We start from the raw sequence: 8144 nt of genomic DNA, 5'->3' as shown, positions 1-8144 counted from the left end.
TTGCTAGTCTGTTCTGAGTGTTTTTTGTGTTGCTTTGTTTGTGTTGCTATACAGCTTTTCTGAGTGTTTTTTGTGTTGCTATACAGCTTTTCTGAGCGTTTTTTTGTGTTGCTATGCAGTGGCTATGCTGTTCTGAGTGTTTTGTGTTGCTATGCAGTTGCTATGCTGTTCTGAGTGTTTTTGTGTTGCTATGCAGTTGCTAGGTTGTTCTGAGTGTTTTTTGTGTTGCTATGCATTTGCTAGTCTGTTCTGAGTGTTTTTGTGTTGCTGCAGTTGCTGCTAGTCTGTTCTGAGTGTTTTTTGTGTTGCTATGCAGTTGCTAGGCTTAGGCTGTTCTGAGTGTTTTTTGTGTTGCTATGCAGTTGCTAGTCTGTTCTGAGTGTTTTTTGTGTTGCTATGCAGTTGCTAGTCTGTTCTGAGTGTTTTTTGTGTTGCTGCAGTTGCTAGGCTGTTCTAAGTGGTTTTTAGTCTGTTGCTGAGCAGTTGTTAGGATATTTTAAATGGTTCTAGGATTTTGAGAGTATTTTGTGTGTGTGTTTCTACACCACTTCTTCAGTTTTGAATGATGTTTATTGCATGCAGTTTCTAGGGTATTCTTCCTGGTTTGAGTGCATTAAGTAAATTCTTTGTCTTTTTTATCATTGTGAAGGTAAGGTGTTTGGATGGTTTTTAGTGTGTTGCTAGACAGTTGCTGGGGTGGTTAGATGTTTTTTTTTTTTTTCAATGTTTGACTTGGCAAATGCCATTAATACCCTAAGTCTATTCATTCGATCATTTCTTTTATTTGAAGAACGGTTGTATTTATTCTGCAACAATAGCAGCTCTGACAATCTACAGACAGACATGTCAAGCTTATGTACTATATATGCATATATAGCCAGAGATCAAATACACAGCACACAATAAATTACGTTTGCCCATAGTAATTAAAATACACTGAACGCACAACCTTTGTCTCTCTGTGCCATATGCCATGTAATAAAGAACTGTTAAATTATGAGGGTCTAATTATTTGTCTAGTTAGCAGGCCATTAATCTCCTGTAATCACTCACAGAGTTATAGTGATGTCATCAGATGTTCGATCAATAAGCACTCAGTCCAATAAGTTATTTCTAGTAAATCAATAAGTGCCCTATAGAGACTTTAAACAGCAAAATTAGTCTGTGCAGATCAATAGTGTATCTCTTTTTCTCTCACTCTTTCTCTCAGTGACTATTCAGGGTGCAAATTATAAAGAGGGAGAGGGTTGAATCTCCCAAAAGAAGGCAAAACAGAAGGTTTTGTATGTGTAAAATACATCTATTATAGTAAATACTTAATTTTGACCCTTTTCAATCTGCAGCTGTTAAGATCAGTCAGTTTTTTAGCATTTTATAATTTTTTAAAATAATATTTACAAGTATAGTATCAAAATGATCACTGATTATCTAGTTGTGCTTGGTGCACCAAAATACAACAAACTTAAAATTAATAACTCCACCCTGAAAGTCATTATATAATTTGAACACTGACTGTATTACTACAATAGAGCACGTGTCTCTCTGTGAATGTAATTAGCTGAATGTTAATTACTCATTATTTCAATTGCACATGACTTTACGTACTTAACATGCAATTTGCTGATTAGGGCAAACAAGGGCTGGGTGGTGTGAGGATATGTACCACATGGTATTCAGAGTTTAGATGCTTATGTTTGGTCTTTGAGCAAAATTGCACCTTACCATATTAATATAGAAATTTAAATGTGCTCACAAGCACTATTTGTGCAACAGTATTTAACAATGGCTCGTTCAATCAGAAACAGAGCAATACATTTTATAATATTTGTTTAATGTTGATACTTTTACTTAATTGTTATTTAATGTTAAGCTAACTGAGACTTGTTGTAACACTTGCGTATCATTGCTCTTTTGTTGATTTTGATTGCTTCCATTATCCTCATATGTAAGTCGATTTGGATAAAAGCCTCTACTAAATGTAAATGTAATAATGTGATTTATTAATTTGTTGTGAATCATTTTTTGTTATGAATAATGTTAAGTTTTGATTTGCGTCCCTCAAGTTCCAAATAATTAGTGGTTGATTAGTGTATAATAATAATAGTAATATTATTATTATTATTAATATTATTATTATACACTAAAAAAATGTGTGTGTGTGTATGTATATATATATATATATTAGTGCTGTCAAACGATGAATCGCGATATATATATATATATATATATATATATTAGTGCTGTCAAACGATGAATCGCAATTAATCGCATCTAAAATAAAAGTTTTTGCTTACGTAATATATGAGTGTGTACTGTGTATATTTGTTATGTACAGTTTTATGCAAAAGTTTGGGCACCCCTCTGAGGCTGCATAATAATGAGCTCTTTCTTTATAAGAAAATATTATATTGATATGCCATTCAGTTTCTAGAGAAAGCTGCATAATGTGATGTTTTTCAGACAGAAATTCTTAGTGTAGCAGTACTGTGTTGTATGAAATAAAGTCAAATGTGAAAAATAGGCTGTGCAAAAGTTTGGGCACCCTTTCAATTGTGTTGATTTTAATACCTGTAGTCTCTTATTGCTGATTAATTACAACACAATATTGATTTGATTGGCTCAGTGAACCTTAACACTGCAAACTAAGGTGCAACCCATCATGGGAAATTATATTTAAGGTAGCTAATTGCTAGTTGTGCTTCTCCTTGATTCTCTACTGGAAAGTAGCAACATGGGAACCTCAAAAGAACTCCCTAATGAACTTAACTAGGATAATTTGTCAATATGAATTAGGAGAAGGATACAAAAAGTTTCACAAAGGTTTAAGGTCTCTGTCCCCACAGTCAGAAATATAGTTAGAAAATGGAAGGCCACAGGAACAGTCCTTGTCAAGGAAAGATGTGGTAGGCTGAAAAAAATATCTGAAAGGCAACAGCGAAGAATGGTTAGAATGGCCACAGACCACCTCCAAAGAGTTCCAAGAACATCTCGCTGCTGATAATGTCATTGTACATCATTCCACAATCCAGCGCACTTTGCACAAGGAACAGCTCAATGGAAGGGTGACGCAGAAAAAGCCTTTTCTGGGTACTGCCAACAAGCAGAGTCGTTTGAGGTATGCAAAGGCTCATCTGGACAAGCCTGAATTATTTTGGAATAATGTGCTGTGGACAGATGAAACTAAGATAGAGTTATCTGGTCACCACCAGAGGCGCTTTACATGGCGGAAAAGAAGAACCTGCTCCCCACTGTTAAATTTGGTGTAGGGTCCATCATGCTATGGGGCTGTGTGGCAGGCACAGGTACTAGAAACCTTATCAGAGTTGAGAGTTGCATGGATTCCACCCAGTATCAGCAGATTCTTAAGAACAATGTTCAAGAATCAGTCAAGAGGTTGAAGTTACGCCGGGGTTGGTTGTTTCAGCAGGACAATGACCTAAAACATTGCTCCAAATCTACCAAGGAATTCATGCACAGGCACAGATACAATGTTCTAGAATGGCCATCGCAGTCCCCAGACTTGAATATCATCAAACTGTTGTATGAAATAAAGTCAAATGTGAAAAATAGGCTGTGCAAAAGTTTGGGCACCCTTTCAATTGTGTTGATTTTAATACCTGTAGTCTCTTATTGCTGATTAATTACAACACAATATTGATTTGATTGGCTCAGTGAACCTTAACACTGCAAACTAAGGTGCAACCCATCATGGGAAATTATATTTAAGGTAGCTAATTGCTAGTTGTGCTTCTCTTTGATTCTCTACTGGAAAGTAGCAACATGGGAACCTCAAAAGAACTCCCTAGTGAACTAAAAACTATGATAATTTGTCAATATGAATTAGGAGAAGAATACAAAAATTTTCACAAAGGTTTAAGGTCTCTGTCCCCACAGTCAGAAATATAGTTAGAAAATGGAAGGCCACAGGAACAGTCCTTGTCAAGGAAAGATGTAGGCTGAAAAAAATATCTTAAAGGCAACAGCGAAGAATGGTTAGAATGGTCACAGACAAACCACAGACCACCCCAAGAACATCTCGCTGCTGATAAATACAAATATATACATGTCATATATATCTTTTTTTTAATATATATTTCAGATTATTATTAAGATTAAAATAATTATATTTAGCATTTAAAATTAACATAATATTAAATAAAATGTATTTACTTGTTATTGTTATTATTATAATAATTATTGTTATATAATATTTAAAATATAAATTGATTAAATCATGATTGAAAATACAATGATTGAAATACTTCATAAATGGCACAGTTGATTGTGATTAACTATTATTTATGAGTTTTTTTTTCTTATTTGGAACTTGATGGAACTTTAGAATAAGACATAATTTATTAACTATTAATTATTAACTAACTATTATTAACTATTATTTCTGAACTTTTTTCATGCAAAAATATCTACATTGTGATTATATACCATAGTATAAATCGACTCCTACTGTGATTAAGATTTTGGTCATTCCTCCCATCCCTGTTGCAAACTCGTGAAAGTTTCAGACATAAGTTGCGTAAGTTCATTGACAACATCCAGCATCTTGTTTTGTGTGATAAATCCGTCGGTGGTGTGAACGTTACTGAGAAGCGCTCGCTAGCAGTGTGAACAGAGGTTATTCGTTCACAGGACCGTGAGCTCTGATGCCAGTGAGGCGAGAGATAGCGAGAGGGCAGATGGTGAAGAGGTTGAACAGAGAGCTGCGCGCCGCCCCGGGCCTGTACCCTGGTGTCCATGTTGGGTCGACCTCGTTCTCATCTTCCTGTCACCATTAAAGCACAGCAGCTCTTTTGACTAACAAGAACCATGCACAATACAGGGCGGCGTTTGTGCATATTCATTCTCCCCATGTGTTATTTCTATCTAGACGGGGAATTTTGTATCATTTCCATTTCAAAGCCGGAGAAGAAAGGCAAAGAGCACTTCTTTATAATCACAGGGCTCTGAAATTGTATCCCAGCTTGAATACAAACAACAGGGAAATTCTTGAAGGAGCTTTTGTTGTCTCCCGATATTTTGCTCCCTTACACCAGCCATTAACATCACCGGATCCAAGCACATGATATATGATATGTTTTGCTTAGGACATTTTTGTGCGTCACTGCAGCCGTCACTATATGCCAGGCACCATTTATCTCAAACGAGCAATAAAACCTCTCATTTGATGCTGTTCTCCTAGGCCCAATTGCGCAATTATCTTCAATCGCCTTCTCGAAGTTCTGCTTCACAGCCGAGGAAGGAAATTAACCGAGTTAGAAGACCAACAAACCACAATTGCTCCTCCTGAATACACAATTTAGCTTTGAGAGAAAATGCTGGCTGTCTAGACTGAGGTGATAATATCTGTCATATTCTCATCCTAAGGAACTCATAAACTTACATAATGCCGTTGTCTTCACCACATCTCAGGTTTGTCCTCATATTCTCTCTGTCTATTAAATGAAGGTTATCTTCCACACATGGAATAAAGTTTGTGGAGCAAATTATGAGGAGGCTGACTGGTCAGCATGAGTAACTAATAAAAATAACCATTTCTATTATTGTTTCCACTGGTTTTCCAATTATAGCAAGGAACACACACATATAAAAACCTATTTATGTCTCAATTGTTTTATTTTGAGATGAAATAGAGACTTTTGCTATCGTTTTTTTTCTCCAGTGCACTCATGTGACTGTTGAGTTGTGTTCAAACTATGCTCGAATTTGCCAAGTTACTGTCAATATCTTTAGAATAGGGATCGATTCTCACTATTAACTAGTTGCTTATTAGCATGCCTATTATTAACATATTGGCTGTTTATAAGTACTTATAAAACATGACCATATTCTGCATCCCTAATCATACCCAATACCTAAACTTACCTTACTAACTATTAATAAGCAGCTAATTAGGAGTTTGAGGCAAAAGTCGTAATTAATTGTTTGTTGATGTCAAGCATTGGACTTTAAAAAAGTGTGACCATAAACTCAAATGTTTCTCATTCAGTGCTACAAAGACCAAATCATCTGAGCTATATAACATTGCGCTCTTATGCATCAAAATCATTATATTTGTGAATTTTATTTCAAATTTAATTTCTCCAAAAGCATTTTAGAGATAGAGTTGCTGCTTAATGCAATTACTGTGGATTTCTCATGAGCAACATGTAGCCAGTCCCAAAGTTGTTTTAACATTTTAATAAAAGTAACCTTCCCTCAAGCAAACATAAACATGATTTGCGTCTTTCCACATGCCCTCACTTACATACCCACATGATCACATGAGCTTTTCAAGACCTTCTACTGTGAAAAGTTGCGCAAGTTGCTTGTGAATTCTTGCTTTCTCTGTTGACTCTTTCAAACAGCACAACTTTTACTCGCTCGTTCTGTGGGAAACTATCACATACTGTTGCTTTCAAGATCCAGAAACCAAAACACTTATCTGCAGACAACTTTTTACTTTTACAAAGAGCCCAAAACGGCCTTGATAGGCTTTGTTTTTAAGACTGCGGCCACAGCCAGTGAGTGGGCTGTTTGACTTCAAGATGCATGACTCCTTTATTAATAGCTCCTTTCTGCACTAATGAGCCACTGCCAGCCGCCTAGTGTGCCTTCACACTGGTCCTGCTTCACACTAATGTTATTGACCGGCTCTATTTGTGCGTTCGAGTGGTGTGCCTACTGTCAGATAGGCTGCAATAAAGCAGGCGTGATGTAAACATTGCAATGTGTCACTTTAAAGGATGCTCTCCGCAAATGTATAGTCCCGGCCGTGAATCATGTGCACATCAAAGCCCACGCCGCTGAACACGCGTGACCCCGAAGCCGCATATATTGCGTCAGCGTGTGGGTTTAGAAAGATGAGCGAAACCTGAATGGAAAGAGCCTTTATGGCATTATTCCAATGCTAGATGTAGATGTACACAGTTTCAGCTTCTAAATAACAACACGGTCAACATCATCTCAAGCATGTCATAAAGTCAGTTCACAACAGTTCATGTCACAACACAGACACGGTTGCATACTCACAGGAGTGGCTGGAGTCTGCAGGAGGCAAACAGTAGACCGTCTCTACTCTACTCTTCCTTCAGTGTGAAAGGGAGGAGAAAGAGAAGGAGGAGGGCGGCCTCCAAGTCTGGAGGCAGTCAGCAGTCAGCAGTCAGCGCACCGCCAGACAGATAATCCAAAACTGGAGGTGTCTTATTTAGTCTGCAGCACGCATTGCACACGTGAATGCAGTAGAGAGAGGCACAGGCGTTTGTCTCGCGTCCCTATCTGCGCTCCCTCCTGCTTCTGCTCATGAGAGAGCCTTCTGACAGGAGGAGATGCAGGAAAACATAACAGAAAATAAAAAATAAATAAACACATACAGGAAGTAAATGTGTCTCTCTGAAGGATTTTATAATCATGCTGGGTCTCCACCCCCACTTGGCTGTCTCTCCTCCCCTATTGTTATAGCAACGGCCAATCAGAGCGCTTCATCACACAAGCCCTCTCTGCCTGCCGGGAGACTGTGATTCTTTCACACCGGAGCTTGTACAATATGGCTGTGGCCCAATAGTCTGTGTGTGTTGTGGATGCTGTTAATTAGCTGATCTGTCTAGTGGAAGGTTAAACTGTGTTTCGCTGTACTAAGCTGTCAAACCTTTTCTGCCTTGTGGTTTACCATCTTCACACGACCCACGGTTATTAGCCTGCGCTTCTAAGAGAGACATCAAACATGTCTGGGTAGATTAATTAGGGAACAGCTTTGAGAAACTTAAGTGCAGGTTTTCAATGGCTAGTCAGTTGTTGGTTTGGTTTTAATAAAGAAATGCACTGTTAAAAGACTTCATTAGAGGTTATTATGTGCTTATAAGTGTTCTTAATGAGTGCTGTTGTCTTGTTTTACAGTTTAATTGTCTAAAAATCTCTAAAACGAGATCATTTACTTTAAGCAACACTGTATAATGACATACGGTACTATTATATTAGAATATATTTCATCTTGAATATAATATATTTACTGCACTGACAGATTTTTTGACTTCTTGTTTATGCTTTAAAAAAAGTGTACAAATCTGACAGTACAGTACAAAAACACTAGTGTTAAAGATCCATTCTCTGAAAACAAGTCGTTATATCTTAAACAGTGTTGCTTCTCAAAT

At 37.2% G+C, this 8144-nt stretch overlaps 1 protein-coding gene across 1 annotated transcript in view; it reads right to left on the bottom strand.

Moving 5' to 3' along the window:
- Positions 1 to 7386, bottom strand: part of cdk18 (cyclin dependent kinase 18) — a 92564-nt gene extending 85178 nt beyond the window's left edge. Inside the window, exon 1 of the mRNA XM_016573809.1 lies at positions 7027 to 7386. The gene's annotated coding sequence lies outside the window, so the exon portion shown is untranslated. The remainder of the gene's footprint in view (positions 1 to 7026) is intronic.
- Positions 7387 to 8144: the final 758 nt, after the last annotated feature.

This window comes from Sinocyclocheilus rhinocerous, unplaced genomic scaffold (genome assembly GCF_001515625.1).
Source record: "Sinocyclocheilus rhinocerous isolate Xijiao unplaced genomic scaffold, SAMN03320098_v1.1 scaffold532, whole genome shotgun sequence".
NCBI classification, from domain to species: domain Eukaryota; kingdom Metazoa; phylum Chordata; class Actinopteri; order Cypriniformes; family Cyprinidae; genus Sinocyclocheilus; species Sinocyclocheilus rhinocerous.
The sequence above is the reverse complement of the archived record's forward strand: the minus strand, read 5'-3'. Positions and strand labels throughout refer to the sequence as shown.